Here is an 18,927-nt window from a genome sequence, read left to right on the forward strand (position 1 = left end):
CACTAGTAAAGTGTATACTCTACCATTGAACCACAACCAATTTATAATTCATTTCTATCTTTCACTGCATTTTAACTTTTACCACTAATTATTTACATATATAAACCAAAAACTATAAATAATTGATGCTTTTAAATAAATTAGAAACATTAATTATTTGTAGCAGTAGTTAATTCATTTTTGTCCACTTTGCATTTTTATTTTTCTCTCTAAGTATATACATAAATAAACAAAAACTATAAATAATTGATGATTTTAAATAAATTAGAAACATTAATTATATGTAGCATTAATTAATTCGTTTTTATCTCTAATTGTGTCTTAACTTTTCCCTCTAATTATATACTTAAATAAACAAAAACTATAAATAATTGATGATTTTAAATAAATTAGAAACATTAATTATTTGTAGGATTAATTAATGTTTATATGCAACTTTAATTAATGTTGGATTTATAAGAGTTATGATAACATTAATGTTGTGTGATGAAACAATATTAACTTTTTTGTTTTTGTAAGAGTAAATTTAACTTATAAAACATTGGTGACAACAAATATGGGTTTTTTAGTTTTGTTATAGGGGTTTTCTCATATATGGTGGGTTTTCTTCTGAGGAAGATCTTCGGTACTTGAAGAATGGAGATGAACGAGTGAACCAGCGTCCCGTCAATTATCCAAATTAGTTAAAAAAACACTTACAAAATATTGCTACCTCATCAAAAGAAATATTATTTTCAAAAGATATATCTTAACTGACGTAAAGAAAAATAATTGAAAACTTTAGATATCTTCATGACTCCATATACAAAGTTTCGATGGTGCATAATATTTTTTTTTTGTAATCCATCTCTTTGAGATGATGATGATGATGATTTAAGAGATATGTTTTTACAAGTACATGTATTCTAAAATGTATAAAGTTTAATATAATAAAATTTGTTGATGGACATTTTCATGTTTATTTAACATGTTTTGGGACTTAAATATCTCAAAATTATATTAAGCGATTTTTCCATAATAAATAAGAAAATTTGTTGATGTTTTGTGGTAGTAGTCCTTCCAAAAAGATCTACCTGATTCTAAACTTTTTTATATGTAATGGCGTATTTTTGTATGGATCACTTGGAGATTGTGATGCCTTTGATAATTTATTGGTAATCGTTCGTGAGAATAATAGACTTTGAGACTTTGAATTTATAAACGACCGACTTTGAGACTTTGAATTTATAAACGACCGACTTTGAGTAAATAGAAGGAAAAAAAGAAAACAAGACAATTGCATTTATAACATCAGAAAATGAAAATTAAGGTAGATTTATTATCAAAATAGATGGTAGATTTATTATCAAAATAGAAAGTAATTAATTTGAAGGAAGGCTCAAACTAAGTTCCAATGAAACACCATTTTCCTCTTGTTCTTTATAGTCCTGGTGATTGATTTGACTAGCCAAATCTTGGTAGATTCCTGTAGCCAATGTAAGTTCGGTCGACACTGATGGCTCAGACGGTGTAGCAGACGGTGTAGCAAGGGTCAGCCATATCGAATCGGGGATTAGATCCATGTGGTGTTCGATTGATAACGGTGGCTCAGGCGATGGAGCACGCATCGATTGCAACAAATCGACGGTGTAAGGTGGTTGGTCACCGCGAAGCCTAAGTTGATTGAATATATCACTTAAGTGGAGTTTCAAGTGATTTTTCAACATCATTGGGTATTTGTATGATTTCTTGCAAAAAAGGCATTCCAATTTAGGGTTACCTTCCATGCCCAAATGTGTTATGATTGTAAGATCATTGATTAATAACTTGGTTTAAATAGATAATTTTGTATATTCGGGTCACGGGGCACCCGCAAGAGGCCGGGCAATTAAAGGGAGTGTTGTTGTAGGATAATAACACGTGTATGGTCGATAAGACGTCCTTTTTCGATAAATCTATAGTAACAAAAGTAAAAATTATCAAGGGTACGTGTGTAAAATCTTGCATTTATTAAACGGAAGATATCAAGTAAAAATAATATTTAGTTGCTAGAATGTATAATTAGTTGCTCAAATTATTTGGAATGTGAGCTTAATGGACTGTTATGTGTGTATTTGGTGATTATAAAATATGTCTTAGGTGGTAACATGTTTTTTTTTCTCTGTTGACTACAACTAATAGGTCAAACTTAACTTTTACTTAAAAAAATAACCCTTAGGTTTGTTAAAAAATAAAGATATTCGACAAATCGTGATGATCATGTGTCAATTGACCCAAGGGCGAAGCTTCATTGAGGCCCGGGTGGCCCCGGCTCCCCCTGTTTTTTGCGCAGTAGTGTAAATTTACCCGTTTTCGGTCGAAAATTTTTGTACGTAGTGTAAGTTTAGCCTTTTTCGGCCGAAAATTTGAGACCGCCCCCCCTCGTTTGTGAAAATTTGTATACATTTTGAGCCCCCCCCCCCCCCCCCCGGTTGCCTCAGTCCAAGCTTTGCCACTGAATTGACCCCATCGACCCCTCCATTAGTCATAATGTCTTTATCTTATTCTCCTTTACACTTTATTTATGTATTGATGAATCAAGGTCTTAGTTTGATCTTATCGAAGGACCAGCAAATTGATTTTATAGTCTCATAAAATAAGACATGTATGTTATATAGAAGTCTAAATGAAGTGATTCCATAAAAAAATATAGAGTTAATTACATGGATGCTTCATGTATGGTTTTATTATGTGTTTGCTTCCGTCTTTTCAAAATTACACATGCTACATATTGTTCACTCAATCAAACACTCGTAGTTCATAGAGTGAATAGAAATAGAAGCCTAATGAAAAAATGGTAGCCCAACAAAGAAATGGATTCCCAGATGAAAAAGTGGAATCCCAAACGAAGAAACGGATTCCCAACGAAAAAATGGAAGCCCAAATGAAGAAATTAATTCCCAAACAAAGAAAGGAAAGCCCAAACGAAGAAATTGTAGCTTAAACGAAGAAATGGAAGCCCAAACAAAGAAATAGCAACTCAAACGAAGAAAGAGAAGCTCGGACGAAGAATGGAAGCCCAAACGAATAAATTGATTCACAAACGAAGACATGGAAGTCCGAAAGAAGAAATGGATTTTCAAATGAAGAAATGGAAGCCCGTATGAAAAGGTGAATTCCCGAATGAAAAAATATAAGTCAAATGAAGAAATGGAAGCCCAAACGAAGAAATAGATTCCCAAACAAAGAAATGGGCTTCCATTTATTGTTTAGCATTTTTTTGTTTCAATTAGAACAATTCTAACTATTTTTTATGTTAATGTAGAGTGGGAACGTGAATTTTATTTTTTATTTTTAATATATTACAAATCCGACTTCCACATATTCTCCTCTTTTGGTTTCTTGATGCATAAAAATCCGATGAGACTCGATTTGAAGATTTAGTTATCCGAAAAGAAAAAACAAGCAAAGGAATATTAATATTTTAATCATTCTCGCTGAATTTAAAACAAAAATGAAAATGATAAGATATTCAATTAAAAAATATATAAAATGTCAATTAAAAACGATGATATCTTTAGAAAAATCCTAAAAATCAAAAATCTATTTAATAATACTTTAAAAAAAAACTAAAAATGTTAGTTTTGAAATTCAAACTATATATTAAAAAATAAAAATAATTATAAAAAAGATAATTTACATTGTTTATTTAAAAAATTAAAATCATATCTTTAAAAATTTTAAAAAGTATATACAAAAAATAAAAAATTATAAGTTTTTAAAAAAGGGATTACGCTACAGAATAGTAACCAAGTTTAAAAAATGTTTCAATCAGCTCACTTATAAAATATTTTATTTTAATCATGTCACTAAAGTTTCATTTGGTGTTCTAATACTAGATATTTTATCTGGATAGCAGGTTATGTAGGTTTGTTTTTATTTCTAAATAGCTTGACATACAAAAATATTTTTAAAAAGATTGAGAAAAATAATTTTTAAATTGCGAAAAATTGCAAAAAAAAGGAAAAAAAACTGAATAATAAATCTGAATTCTTTTTTTTTTGTAATGTTTTCAATTTTATTTTTTTATTGCATTTTTTCGCAAATAAAACTATTTTTTCCTAATTTTTACAATTTTTGTCAATTTTTAAAAAAATATTTTGCAATGTCAAACTATTTAAAAATAAAAAAAACTTCATAACCTGTTATCCGGGTTAAATATCTATGATTAGTGACCTGATTGAAACAACATATTTTATGAATGACCTCATTGGAATATTTTCAAAACTTGGTTACTATTATATACGGTAATTCCTTATAAAAACTTTTTAAAAAAATGCATTAGACGTGTTCCAGTTATAACTATTTAAAATATTAGGGTTTTAATGTATGTTTTATGATTTCTTATGAATTTGAAAAAAATAAAAATAATTTATATTTGTTTCAAGAATAATTAGAAACATAATATTTAAAACAAATCAAAAGAATTTAATGCAACTTTCTTGCCACATGGTCTAGCTGAAGCCAAAATTTTATATATTTTGTATCACTATATATATCATTACCACTTGTGACCATCCTTAACAACAAAATGTCCTTACAAATGACAAAAGTGAAACATATCAAGTAAACTAAGGTTATGACAACTTAAAGTGACCAAAATACCCCCACAATTTCTATACCGATTTCATCAGTTGAGAACTTGAGATTAATGTCTTTGTTACAATATTATTTAGCCGAATAAACATGTAACTTTGTCTTAAAAGGGACCCGAAACGTGTTAATCTGATTCATTCTACTTCCGCCTTTTAGAAACTTATACTTTTGGTGGTAAACGGTTTGAAAAAGACCCGTTAGCAGGTGTATCTGATGTCTCCGTGTCAGTTTCTGGTCCTTCCTCTGTAAATTCATCCATATTAACTAAGTATAAAACTTTAAATCCAAATTTTATTTTGAAGAAAAGAAAGAAGATACCGAATAGAGACTTGATTGTTGGTCTCTTCGGTTTCGTGTTTTTCCTTTTGAGTTCAGCTGCAATAATATATATAATGCCAAATGAGTAAATTTCAAACTTATAATAATGAAAAAAATCCTAAAAATGTGAGATAACATATGGACGGGTCACACGGGTCAAATAAATAGAAAGATGTCTAGTCTTTTTTTAACACATATGACATCATAAACAGATTTATTTGAATATTTTTTATTACTAGAGTAAATTACACGGATGGTCCCCACTTATGTATAAACGAAAAACGAATGGTTTTTATAATCATATTTAACAAATTTGACTTTTTACAAAAAGAACTTCTAAATGGGCAAAAAGTGTGTGCCAGCCAGCCCAAACCAATCCTGCCTTTTTCAACCCGAACCGTTTTTGACCCGTAATCCAACCCACACATTTTGCCACATGTACTTATGTGTGTGTATTCATGAGAGGGTAAAAGTGAGATACCCATTCCAGGGACTTGATAGTCATTTACAATCTCAAAGTTCTTGTATGTGTAACCAACAAAGTTGATATCTTCAGATGAAAGCATCTGCAAATGATTTAATCAAAAAACCATTGTAAATAGTTAGGTTTGCATTATGTTTTTTATTTGCGCGTGTGTGTGTATGTGTGTGTGACATTATATTATCATAATAAAACACATGAAATCATAATGTTACCCTTCTCCATGGTCCAGATCTTGATGAGCTATTGCTTTGGTGTTCAGACTGACACATTAAAAAAATGAATCATATAATAGAAGGATAGGTTAAACAAGTCAAATGGGCTGAAAGTCGTACAAAGTGAATGTTTTGTGCATACAACCTCTTAATCCTTGTATTAAATAAACTTAATATTAGTAAAATATTACACATTACATATTAAACAGCTAAAACTTTTTACAAAAAGTTAGTCAACCCAGCCCGTTTTGATCAGGCACCCGGCCCGCCCATTTAGACTATGCATAAAACTATGATAACTGGTACCTCTTTGAACTTTTCAAAGTTTTGAGTATCCAACTCATCATTAACTTCAGGAATGAATGCAGCTTCCATTTGATAGATTCTATTCCAATCAATACCTCTAAACCAAATATGCGCCTGATATAATTCAAAAACACATTGAAGTGAGTCAATGTGTTTATAAACCGATACTCAAAACACTTCCAAGAAGCTAGAATAGGACACACCATAGAACAACTTTATTTCATCTGCGCCTTTCGATCCCAGCCGTTGATTGACATTACAAAGCAGTTTGCTTATTAAATCTTTTGCCTCTAATGAAAGCCTCGCTTCTTCAGGAAACTTTAAATGCATTTTCCAGTTTACTATCTGAACGTGCAAGCAAATTAGTACTGGTCATATGTATGTAAATAATAATTTATATGTTACCTTCCTACAAGTTGACATTGGATCATCAGAGTAAAAAGGTGGATAGCCTACAAGCATTTCAAACATAATAGCACCAAGAGACCACCTAAATTACAACAAAAATCACAATTTATCCTAAAAAATGTGAATAGAGATTAAAAAATAAAATAATGTTACTTAATACTTACCAATCACATTCGAGCGGATAACCCTTTTTTAATAAAACCTCTGGAGCAATATAATCAGGAGTTCCAACAGTAGAATAAGCCTGCAATGTAACAAGGGATCATAAATTCCAAGGCTTGTAAACAAACGAACGAAATGGTCAGTTAAATTTGGCCCAAAAACAACGAACATGAACACCTAATAATACAGATTTTCTTGTTTGTGTTCATTTGTTAAGAAATGCACCTTTTCGTGTTTGCTTATGTTCCATTCGTTAATGTTCTAAACGAACGATTTATGAACATAAACGTACACCAATCAAAATCAAACGTGAATATCCAAAAAAAAGTCTAGGATGCCATTATTTTTACATCCACCATTATAGAAGCTAACAAAGAGTTCTATATTATGAAAACTAAATTGAATTTAAAGTAATATTAGTAATAAACAAATTTGATAAACAAACGAACGTAATGAACAAACATAGATGAACAAACGTTCACGAATGTCAACGAACGAACGAGACATGTGTTCACGTTCCTTCTTTAATCAAGTTGTAGAACATAAACAAACTTCCCGCCGATCGAACAGTTCAGAAACGGTTCTCTGAATGTTAGGTTCATTTACAGGCCTAGTTCCAGCAGTTTAATCAACTATATGATATTTTTAAACAAATTGAGTAAGATAAACCTATAGAAATAAGATCCTTACAAGTGTCCTCCTATTTTTCTGCCAATGTTGCAGTTGTTCTTGTTGTGTTCGTCTTTCACCCGTTGAACTTCCACTCGCATTATCCCCAGTAGAAAAATCAGTGTCTTCAAGTGTACTACAATCTAACGGTTTACACAATCCAAAATCCGATAATCTCAAATGACCAAATTTATCAAGTAACAAATTATCTGGCTTAATGCCTCTGTAACCAAAAAACCATAGCATAAGTTAAAACTTACTATAATTTAGTTTGTAAAACATAAAGAAGGTAGTTATAACTATACCTATGTACATAATTATGTTTGTGGATGGATTCAATGGCTAAAACTGTTTCAGCAACATAGAATCTTGCTTCATCTTCAGTTAAGGTATCTTTTCTCATAAGTAATGTCATCATGTCACCACCAGGTAGATATTCCATTATGAGATACAAAAATTCATCATCTTGGAAAGAACAATACAATTTCACAATACAGTTACTGTCCACCTCAGCAAGCAGATTCCTTTCAGCTCTCACATGTTCAACCTAATAAATGGGGTTTATAAACTAAATAAAACATCAACGTTATCTTTAAACCTTTCAAAGTTTAACCATAAAATTACATACCTGGCCTCTACGAAGCATTTCTGATTTCTTAAGCTTTTTCATGGCATATACATTGCCTGTTGTTTTCTCCCTGCAGATTCTTACCTAAACCAAATGATAACCATAAAATAAAATAAGACAAATAATTAAAAACTATTTGTAACTTAAGTTTCTGCATATATTCAGCTGCAAACTGTTTCTAAACGTACCTCACCAAAAGCACCCTTCCCTATCATGGTGAGTAGCTCAAAATCATCAACTCCCATTTTGTGCCTTTGAAGGCGCATATATTCAGTTTCTTTTTTCTCTAGAAACTTAATTAAGTTGTTTTGATCTTCTTCTGACACATCAGCATCAGCTAGTTTCTGTTCGAGTGATATTCTCCTACTCAACAAACATTCAAGTGTTACTTTTCTTCTATGAACAAATCAACAGAAATTTGCTATTTATCTATTTATCAAATATCAGAGTTTAAACACAAAACTTAACTTTAGCCACATAATATAGGTGTTTATTGGCCCATTCAACAATATCTAAAACTATTCAGTTTTCTAAAGACTACCTTTCTCTTCTTTCCTGCAAATTCTTCATTTGCTCCTTGTAATGATTCTCAATATACTTTTTAGCAGCAGCAACCTTTTGCTTCGTCATACTTGACGCCTCTTCTTCAGAAATCGAATCATCTTCAACGCCATCCATTGAATCCCTCCTCCTCGTATTCGACCTCAATCGATCTCTCGGTTGAAACTTATGTAACCAACTCCTTGCAGAATCCATCAATCTCCCTCACCCCAAGGAATTCATCACCAACCACAAATCAATCCCTCAGAAACACACAAATCACTAACAATTTTCGACTGCACAACAAATCTCTGCAATCACATTTTGTTCAAAATCAATCAAAACAAATCTAGAAGATATACAGACTACAACAAAATATGTATAACAACAGTCTATCAGTATAAGCACCAATTATACCAGATGACAAATTCAAATGCAAATCAATAAGCATTACACAAATTTCACACGCCTTTTAGAGATCCAGTAGCGTTCCAAACCAATACATTCACCACAAACCCAAATCAATGCCTCAGAAACACACAAATCACTAACAATTTTCCACTGCACAACAACACATTTTGTTCAAAATCAATTAACACAATATTTAGAACTAGAAGATATACAAACTGCAATATACATTACACAATTGCACCAGAATACCAGATCACACATTCAAATAGTTCCAATCCAAATGCAAATCAATAAACATTACACAAATTTAACAAGCCTTTTCGAGATCCAACATCTTTACAAACTAGTGGATTCATCACTAACAATTTTCCACTACACAAAAAATTTTCTCAATTAAAACACATCCAGAAGATATACAAACTGCAATGAAATATGTATAACAGTATAGTTCCAAATTCAAATGCAAATCAATAAACATTACACAAACTTAACTCGCCTTTTCGAGATCCAATAACACCACAAACCACAAATTAATGCATCAGAAACACACAAATCACTAACAATTTCAGCAATCAGCCAATCACATACTGCAATTGCATATCTACACAGTATATAAGCAATAAACATCACTCACGAGATCCAATACGTTTACACTAACTGAAGAAACACTAACCGGACCCCGGGCAGGTTACTGGTAACCTGGGGGTTGGAGAGATGTTTCCCACGAGGGGTTAGACCCTTGGAAGATGGTTCTTCTGATAACCTGCAAAACAGACACCGTGAGCTCGTCACTGAGAAGGGGGGGGGTTCCTCCTTGTGACCACCCTCCGGCGTGAGAATCAGACTAGATTGCTCTTTAAATATAAAAGTATATTAAGAGATTGCTAGAGCAGATATCAGGTATATATGATGATAATATGATGATGTAATAATGTGTTTAGATGATCATACCATTTGGGGTATTTATAGCCGAAGGTAGGTTTCCAAGGGGTTTAGCCGGCCCAACACGCTACCAACTGTAACCTACGCACGTGCCCTGCCTGTGAGTGGTGGATAGGTAGCGGCTGACACAGAGCAGGCGTGTCGTGCACTCTTCCTCTTCTGCCAACTACAGGCTAGGCACGTGGTATGGCAGGAGTTGGTGGGTAGGCGGCGGCTATTGGTCACAGTGCTGTGGCGTGCTGTCTGCCATGCTGCTGTCAGTGAGCTGTCGCATCTCTGATCAGATCTTTTGCCCATACCTCGTCAGGTACAGTAAAAGATCCTTCAGTATACGGACTGGCTTATTTGGGCGGGAGTATTCCCCCTCCCGCCTCTGTGCGGGATTGCTCCCGGCTTGGCTCATTCCTTCAGGTGACACTGAACGATTGAGAGCTAAGTGCCTTGTGCGTGTAGCCATGCTGCGCGGGTGGCCTTCCCTCATGGCTTGTATCCGAGGCTACGGGAACAGGCGGAGTCCTTCACCATGGGAGGCATTTCCTGCGGGACCAGCTTGCATACTGCGCGTAAGGACGTCACTTCTCTGAGCATGGTTGGTCCTGCGGATCCAGTTGGTCTCTGCGCAGACGTCCCTGTTTAAGGTGAGTCTTGCGAGTCCAACTGGGCTATGCTGGGACCTACCTCTTCAAGTCCCCCCAGTCCAATGTTCTTCTCATGAGTGTTTAATGAAGTGAGGTGAACTTTTGGACTTGAGCAAAGGGTTTTGAAAAGGGTTTTGTAAGGTTTTCCATGGGGATTCTTTCCGCGGAAGTCCTTGTCACTTGCAGAAATGCCCGAGATTCCTGCTTGGTCTTTGGGTATGATGCGGGTAGGTCTGTAACCTCCTCGCAAGTCAGGAGCATTGAGTCCCAGTTGTATGTATTTTCCATGAGGTTTTGGTAATTTTGAACATAGTGATCAATTATGTTAAGACCACCAATTCCATCCTGGAGCTTCAAACAACGTAGTTCTCGATGTTCCCGCTATGCGGGGATGCTATTTCCGTTTCCGCAAGCATTGCCCAGAAGATCCTTCTTGGTTTCAATTCCCAGCGGAGCGCTAGGTATGTGAAGGGTTTTGCCTTAACACTGTACCTGCGCTCGTCTTACGGTTACTTTACTCTCAAGGTATTCCTGGCGTCAATTCCCTGCGGGTGCTAGGTATGTGAAGGGTTTTGCCTTTACACTGTACCCGCACCTGTCTTATAGTTACTTGGTTGCCGAGGTACTTGGCTTCAATTCCCTGCGGGTGCTAGGTATGTGAAGGGTTTTGCGTTAACACTGTACCCGCATCCGTCTTATGGTTACTTGTTCGCCAAGGTTTTCTTGGCTTCAATTCCCTGCGGGTGCTAGGTATGTGAAGGGTTTTGCCTTTACACTGTACCCGCATCCGTCTTATGGTTACTTGTTCGCCAAGGTTTTCTTGGCTTCAATTCCCTGCGGGTGCTAGGTATGTGAAGGGTTTTGCCTTAACACTGTACCCGCATCCGTCTTATGGTTACTTGTTCGCCAAGGTAAGGGGGTATTTTCCCACTTTTTAAATTTTGAATTTTGAAATTCGAAAGGTTGGTGAAAAGATAAGTCCAAACCTTTGAAACGTCGTGCGACGGTTTCTTCTGACTGTGTCAGGACGTGCAGGGAGTTATGGTGACGTGACAGAACATGGTCATTCCAGTCGCTTTTTCAGGCGCGTGGGAGCGATTTTTCGGGCGCGTGGCCGCGAAATTACTGGCACACGTCCTTTCAACAGCTGTTGCCAGCTTGCTTTTTGCTACGTGTCATAGTTTCATTGCACATTTGATTTCTCTCTCCTCCGCATTAAATTCACCGCATTAATTGCGATTACTATATAAAGGGGGAGAGGGTTATTTGCAATTCACACTTTCCACTTTCATCTCTTCTTCTCAAGTAATTTCCGGCGAATTTTTCTGTTCAGTAAAGCTTTACCCTGAAATCTCTTTTCGTCTTTCTTCCACCATGTCTTCTCATGATGCCGATGACCAGAAGACTGCTGGCGAATGCCAGTGCTCTCTTCCTGTCGATCTGTACCAGTATATCATCAGGAAGTTCATGCTCGAGTCTCTCGAGCCTGAGTTTCCTGAACCCCACCATACTGTGTACGATGCCCCTAGTGGCAAGATCGGGGTTTATGCTGCATTCTTTGTCTACGGGAACCTTAGGTTTCCGTTGACAAAGTTTGTGTACCGTGTCCTAGAGAGGCACGGTGTGCACCTGACAGAGGTGCACCCCATGGCCATTGCCAAGGTCCGGCACTTTGAGTGGGTGTGCCGGATACTGGGCCTTGAGCCCCTCGTTGATCGCCTGATGACCTTCTATACATGGAGGTGCATCCAAGGGTGGTACACTCTTACAACCCGTATCAAGGGTTTAAAGATTTGTACCACCGAGCGGAGTCTTCGCTCATGGAGAAGAGAGTTCTTCTTCATATCCGCTCGCGCCATCCCCATCGCCATGAAGTTCAAGAATGGCCAGGCGCTTCCGAACCTTCCCGCCCTCAACTACGAGGAGGCGGAATGGTTCTCGAAGATTTCCCGGGTCCAGTCCCCGGTTTTCCGTTTTCCGGAGTCGGCGATGGTGATGTTGGGGATGAGCCGGGTGTGGAAGGCGGCGAATGCGGATAAGGTTCCGATCGTCCTTGAATATGGTTCGAACTCTGTCCCTTATGGTACGTCTTGTTTCATTTTGCTGACTTCGATTTTTACTAACTTTCTTGTTGATTTCAGAGGGGAACGATCTTCAGTCGCTCCTGAACCCGCGGGAGGAAGATGGTCCCGCGCGGATGGGTACTCGTGCTCTGGATGAGAACGAGTTGCCCATCTTAGAGCAGACCGCGGGTCGGTTCGTGGAGGTTTACCCGCCAGGCCAAGAGATCCTGAGCCACCGACGGCCAGGTAAGCCTATCTTCTACCCTGAACCTCTCAATGCTGTGCCTGCTGCTGGAGTTCATGACATTTCTTCTTCTGAGGAATCCGCAGAAGGTCCTCCACTGGTGCGGAAGAAAAAGGCTGCCGTCGGGAAGGGCAAGGAGAAGGTGGCCTCTACGACCGACCCGGTAGTCCTATCTGACTCGGAGTCAGATAATGCAGAGGTTGCGGGGAAGCCCGGTGGTGAGGAGACCACCGCTCCGGAGGCTGCAGGTGTTACCTCCGGGGGAGGCAGCGACGACGACGGTTACCGGTGTCAAGAGGCTGGCTCCATCGGGTTCGCCCCCGCTCGTCCGTGCGTTCAAGCTCAAGAAACCCCGTGAGTATCCCCATAATTCTTGTCTAAATTTGTTGTTTCAAATAATTTTTCTAACACTTTTGCTTGTGCAGGTGTGGATGTTGACGCATTCCAGGGTGGAGTTGGAGCAAGTGTTCCCCCGCCAATGACGGTAGGCTCGGTCAGCCTTCCCGAGGCGTCGACCCAGGCGTCTACGCCTGCTTCCGCTGGTTCCAGCCTTCCTGAGGCTGTTCCAGCTGAGAAGGTGTCTCCGCCGGCCGTGAGTGCAATTTTTACAGCATCTTTCACGGAGCCGGCGGTTACTGTTGCTGAGGAGGTGGCGCCAAACATGGCTACCACAGCGGCTGCCACTATACCTGCGCCACCGGCACCGACGGCCGGACCATCAGGTATGCGCCAGGCTTCCCGCCGATCTATGCCACCTTCCCGTCTGCCTGACCTGTTGGATGGATTTCCTTTAGGTTCAGGTGATGGGTTTGGCGGCTATCGGCCTGTTATTGACCCTACAGGTACGTAGGGTTCTTTTTTCCCTTATATATTTTTATCATCTTTTCCTAACTGCCTTTGTTTCTTTTGCAGTGTCGGATTCCAATGAAGTGTATGTTCCAAGATGGAACATACGCCGAGGAACAACCCTTCGTACCCCTGTGGAGTGCGTGGACTGGGCTCGCCACGCTGCTCCTCATGGTGCGTTGGGGGAAGCCATGGCTAGCTACCAAGAGGGTAGGCTAACCAATGAGCTTCGGGTTCTCCAGGCCCGGACGCAGCCCCGCGTCGAGCTGCTTTGTCGTGAAAACGACAAGTTAAAAGCAGCTCGCGCCAAAGATGTATCTGAAGCGCGGGCTCTTCGGGAGGAGAACCGGCAGTTGGCCGCTGCCGCAGCCGAGAAGGAGAAGGCATTCAAGGCCCTCGAGGTTGAAGTCCAGGCGCGACTCGAGGCCCGTTCCAAGGCTGCCCAAGCTGTGAATGAACAGCTTCGGCTGGCCAAGGAGACTGCGCGAAACTCAACTGAGAGGGCTGCCAAGGCTGAAGCTGTTGCTGAGCCACTTCGCGAAGAGAATGAGCAGCTTAAATGCAAATTAAAGGCTCTTCAGCATGCTCATGACGCCTTGGCAATGGAAGACGCCAAGAAGCTGCAAGAGATTCTTGACCAGAGGGGGGTGCTTGACCAAACCGAGCGGAAGCTTAAGGGCGTCGAAGAGGCTGCCGCAAAGGAAGTATTACTTGCCAATCTGAACCAAAGCGAAGCCGAACGCGCCCGTGACGAAGTGCAAGCTACCCTCCAATGGCTACTTCGAGAAGCGTTGCCTCAGGTATCCTCTTTTTTTCTCTCTTTTCTACTTGTAATTAGAAAATGTTCTAACTTGTATTCTTTTGTAGGTTGCGCGTCGGGTCCTTTCAGAGACCTCTTATGACGATGCGATGAGCGCAGCCCTCAACGCTTCTCATGAGGATGGGGAGAAGACTGGCTTCCTGCTTGGTCTAGGGTTTGCTGAGAGAGGCTTTCCGCCCTCCAACTTCCCTTTATTCAATGTTAATACTGAAGCTGCTTATGACCAAGCTGTGAACCAGTACGCTGCCTTCCCGCATCCAGTGGTGGAGAAGGTGAATGAGGCTGCTGCTGCTGATGATGGGCTAAACATCCTTAAGGCTTTCCTTGGGCAGCCACGCTCAGACGGTGCTGGTCCAAGCGGAGGTGGCCCTGAAGCCTGATCCTGAAGATCTCTTCCCACCGCTAGGATAGACTTAGCTTTGTATAGATTTCTTTTAGGCGGGTAGTTACCCGGCCACTGTTGTAATACATCATTGAAATATTAATCTTTTTGCGTATAAGACTGTTATTTCCTTCTTTGGGTTCCTTGCTTTATAAACTTATGACTTGCATGTTTAAATTAGCAATTTTCCAAGTGTTCAGAATAAGAACCTTTGAACGTGGTTGATAGTGGGTTAAAGTTTCGCTTCCTCCTTCGTGATTGTGCGGGTAGAACCGTCACTTGCACTTGGTAGGATGGCTAAACTTTAATTTTTATCTAACCTGCGTGCTGGTTTTTCTTATTTTTTTTAGGATAAGTTAACCTTTGAACGTGGTTGATAATAGGTGTGAAGTTTTGCTTCCTCTTTCGTGATTGTGCGGGTAGAACCGTCACTTGCACTTAGTAGGATGGCAGAACTTTACCCTTATCTGACCTGCGTGTAGGTTTTTCTCATCTTTTTAGGATAAGTTAACCTTTGAACGTGGTTGATAATAGGTGTGAAGTTTTGCTTCCTCTTTCGTGATTGTGCGGGTAGAACCGTCACTTGCACTTAGTAGGATGGCAGAACTTTACCCTTATCTGACCTGCGTGTAGGTTTTTCTCATCTTTTTAAGAATTTTGTTTTGAACCGTTCGACGCGCGGTTGTTGGTGCAGTTCCTTCGAATGATTCATGCGGGATAGACCGGCACTTTCATTTAATGGGATGAACTCCTTCAACTGACCTGCGTGAAGGTTTGCCACGTTATTGGGTTCGTGCGGGTAAGACCGCCTTCCCACGCAACGACTTCACGTAATATGAATGTCGTCCAGTGTTGGATAGTTTTAACCGTTCGACGCGCGGTTGTTGACAGGTTATTATTCAGTTTCCTTAATGATTCATGCGGATAGACCGGCACTTTCATTTTTTGGGTGCTGAATTTTTTCCCCTTCAACTGACCTGCGTGAAGGTTTGTTACGTTATTGGGTTCGTGCGGGTAGGACCGCCTTCCCATGCAATGACTTCACGTAATTATGCGGTGAAAACCGGCATATTAGTGTCCAGAAAAGTATAAATGTAAAATCATCAGCTTCGATGTTCTAGAGAGAATCATTTCCATTAGAAGTGGCTCTTGGCCTTTTCTTTACAAATTGGAATTGATTTACATGCAAACTGTGTAAATGAGCTCCTTTCCATGTTGGGATGGGAGCGCCATCGAGCCGACACGCACCTGTTTCGGGATCTCGTTCTTTACGCAGCATGTAGTCTCTATTGAAGCTGATTTTTTATTCGTGTTTACCCCAGCCGTGGTTCCACACGCACCTGCCTGCCTGCTTAGCTTTTATTTCGCCACGAGGTGCGCGAGCGTCCCATCTCTGACGAATGTTTCGACCATGTCTTTTACGTCTATGCATTCTTCAGTGTTGTGGCCTTTTGTTCTGTGATAATCACAGTACTTGCTCCGATCAGCATCGTGACGATGTCGGATTTCTGGAGGCTTTGGCCATGGGAGCTCTTCAGTAGCAAATATGTCAGTGACGCTTTTGGTAAGTGGCGTCCATCTGGGGTTCCGGTGCGGCTTTACATTATCCCTTTCACCCAATCGATGTTGTAAGCCGGATGAGGTGTCAAAGTTTACCCTTGACTGCCAAATGCCTTGCTTCCGTTTTTTGTTCAACCGGGCGGTGAGGACGTTGTCCTCTCTCGTCCTCTGGGTGTAAAGGTTTGTGTTCTGCGGAAGGTCTCTACCCAGTTGCTTCTCCGTTTCCGCATAGCGTTTGGCTGCTGTCATGATGCCATCCCATGTGGATGGCATTCCATCTTTACCCGTTAGGGTGCGGATAAGCTCTGGGTCTTGCGCGCCCTGGATGAAGGCTGCGCGAACAAGATCCTCGCTGATATTGCCCAAACTTAACTTCTTTGAGTTGAAGCGAGTGATGAAGTTTGGCAGGGATTCATCTTCTTCCCGTGTGCATTTGAGGATTGTCCATTGCTCCTCGGTATACTTTCGCTGCTGGCTGAAGTGTTGGCTAAACTTCTGCTGGAAGTCTGCCCAGTCGTAAATGTGGTTAACCGGTAAACGATCAAACCAAGCCCTAGCAGCCCCCACCAGCGTCATTTGGAACATGTAACACCACGTGGGTTCCGTCCAATTGCTAACGGTTGCCCCCGCTATGAACCTGTTCAAATGATCGTCTGGATCAGATAGGCCGTCATATGTGCCTATGTTAGGCATTTGTTTAGCACTTTTCGGGGCAATTGCTTCAGCAATGTCCCTTGCAAATTTGGACGTTCCTGCATTCGTAACGTTTGGTCTGAACGTTTTAGAGAAGTCTCGTGGACTTCCATCTATGCTTTTTGGTTTGAAGGCTTGTCCAAAATGCCTTTTCGGTTGGGTTTCCGTTTCTTTACGCTTCCCTTTTGCCTTATGACGAGGGTTCGCGTCGGAGTCGGATTCCTCCGAGTCATCCTCCCAGTATTCGAATTCGTCGGCCTGTTGCACGGAACGCAAGCGTTCGTTCAACTCAGCCTGGAATTCCTTTTGTCGTGCCTCCGCCCATGCCTTGACTTCGTCGAGAGTCTGGCGGGGGAGTCTTCGTTTTTCAAACTGGGTATCGGTGGATCCCAGTAGGCGGTCATTTACTGCACTTGCCCCTGCTTTAGTAAGTGGGGTAGTGTTCGTAAAATTTACTTCACTTGCTCCGGCTTCGGTAGCCGGAGTAGTGTTTGTAAAAACTGTGTTGCCGGTATTCCCCCCAATAGCTGGGGTTGTGGTTACCGGAATTTCTCTAACCATCTTTTGTATAAAGTTTTGAAAAAACTGGAGAAAATTGTAGTTCTAGCTTTATGCACGGATGGCGCCAATGAAGAAACACTAACCGGACCCCGGGCAGGTTACTGGTAACCTGGGGGTTGGAGAGATGTTTCCCACGAGGGGTTAGACCCTTGGAAGATGGTTCTTCTGATAACCTGCAAAACAGACACCGTGAGCTCGTCACTGAGAAGGGGGGGGGGTTCCTCCTTGTGACCACCCTCCGGCGTGAGAATCAGACTAGATTGCTCTTTAAATATAAAAGTATATTAAGAGATTGCTAGAGCAGATATCAGGTATATATGATGATAATATGATAATGTAATAATCTGTTCAGATGATCATACCATTTGGGGTATTTATAGCCGAAGGTAGGTTTCCAAGGGGTTTAGCCGGCCCAACACGCTACCAACTGTAACCTATGCACGTGCCCTGCCTGTGAGTGGTGGATAGGTAGCGGCTGACACAGAGCAGGCGTGTCGTGCACTCTTCCTCTTCTGCCAACTACAGGCTAGGCACGTGGTATGGCAGGAGTTGGTGGGTAGGCGGCGGCTATTGGTCACAGTGCTGTGGCGTGCTGTCTGCCATGCTGCTGTCAGTGAGCTGTCGCATCTCTGATCAGATCTTTTGCCCATACCTCGTCAGGTACAGTAAAAGATCCTTCAGTATACGGACTGGCTTATTTGGGCGGGAGTATTCCCCCTCCCGCCTCTGTGCGGGATTGCTCCCGGCTTGGCTCATTCCTTCAGGTGACACTGAACGATTGAGAGCTAAGTGCCTTGTGCGTGTAGCCATGCTGCGCGGGTGGCCTTCCCTCATGGCTTGTATCCGAGGCTACGGGAACAGGCGGAGTCCACCATGGGAGGCATTTCCTGCGGGACCAGCTTGCATACTGCGCGTAAGGACGTCACTTCTCTGAGCATGGTTGGTCCTGCGGATCCAGTTGGTCTCTGCGCAGACGTCCCTGTTTAAGGTGAGTCTTGATGGTCCAAACAAAGAAACACCATTCCTTTGCATTGGTGTATCGTTTATTCAAGTTGGCTATCGTATTACCCGTCGCAACCGCAACCGTTGAAAGATCATTTTCGGCGATGAAGTATGTGAAGTTCGATTTGCGTAATCGAATGGGTTATGAAAATTAAAGCGACAACTGTATTTGTTACATTGAGAAAGACTTGTTAGTCAATGTTAAAGTAGATGATGTAATGGTTAGATTTCAAAAAATGAAAACTCGTAGAGAATAACTTTAATATATTTGTTTTCTAATATTTTGTTTGGTAATTTTTTTTATATATATGACCCGACTCGACCCGATTCGACCCGACCGGATTCGACCCGACAGTTGTAGTAGTTCCGACCATAAAAATTCCCGACCCCTATGAGAAAATTTTCTGAATCCGCCACTAACGTA

The 18,927-nt window shown here is 40.4% G+C and overlaps 1 pseudogene across 1 annotated transcript; it reads right to left on the reverse strand.

The window, feature by feature from the left end:
- Window positions 1-1,361: 1,361 nt before the first annotated feature.
- On the reverse strand, window positions 1,362-8,770 carry LOC143584524 (uncharacterized; annotated as a pseudogene). The gene is made up of 14 exons (XR_013144376.1): window positions 8,343-8,770; window positions 7,990-8,164; window positions 7,802-7,885; window positions 7,479-7,720; window positions 7,195-7,396; window positions 6,507-6,586; window positions 6,340-6,424; window positions 6,136-6,279; window positions 5,935-6,048; window positions 5,629-5,676; window positions 5,414-5,498; window positions 4,933-4,989; window positions 4,775-4,857; window positions 1,362-1,727 (listed from the first exon to the last, which is right to left on the reverse strand). The product of XR_013144376.1 is annotated as an uncharacterized LOC143584524 (transcript).
- Window positions 8,771-18,927: the final 10,157 nt, after the last annotated feature.

The sequence above is a fragment of the Bidens hawaiensis genome, unplaced genomic scaffold, assembly GCF_021521415.1.
Source record: "Bidens hawaiensis isolate Kalapana, Puna unplaced genomic scaffold, B.hawaiensis_p1.1 tig00033153_1, whole genome shotgun sequence".
In the NCBI taxonomy this organism is placed as follows: domain Eukaryota; kingdom Viridiplantae; phylum Streptophyta; class Magnoliopsida; order Asterales; family Asteraceae; genus Bidens; species Bidens hawaiensis.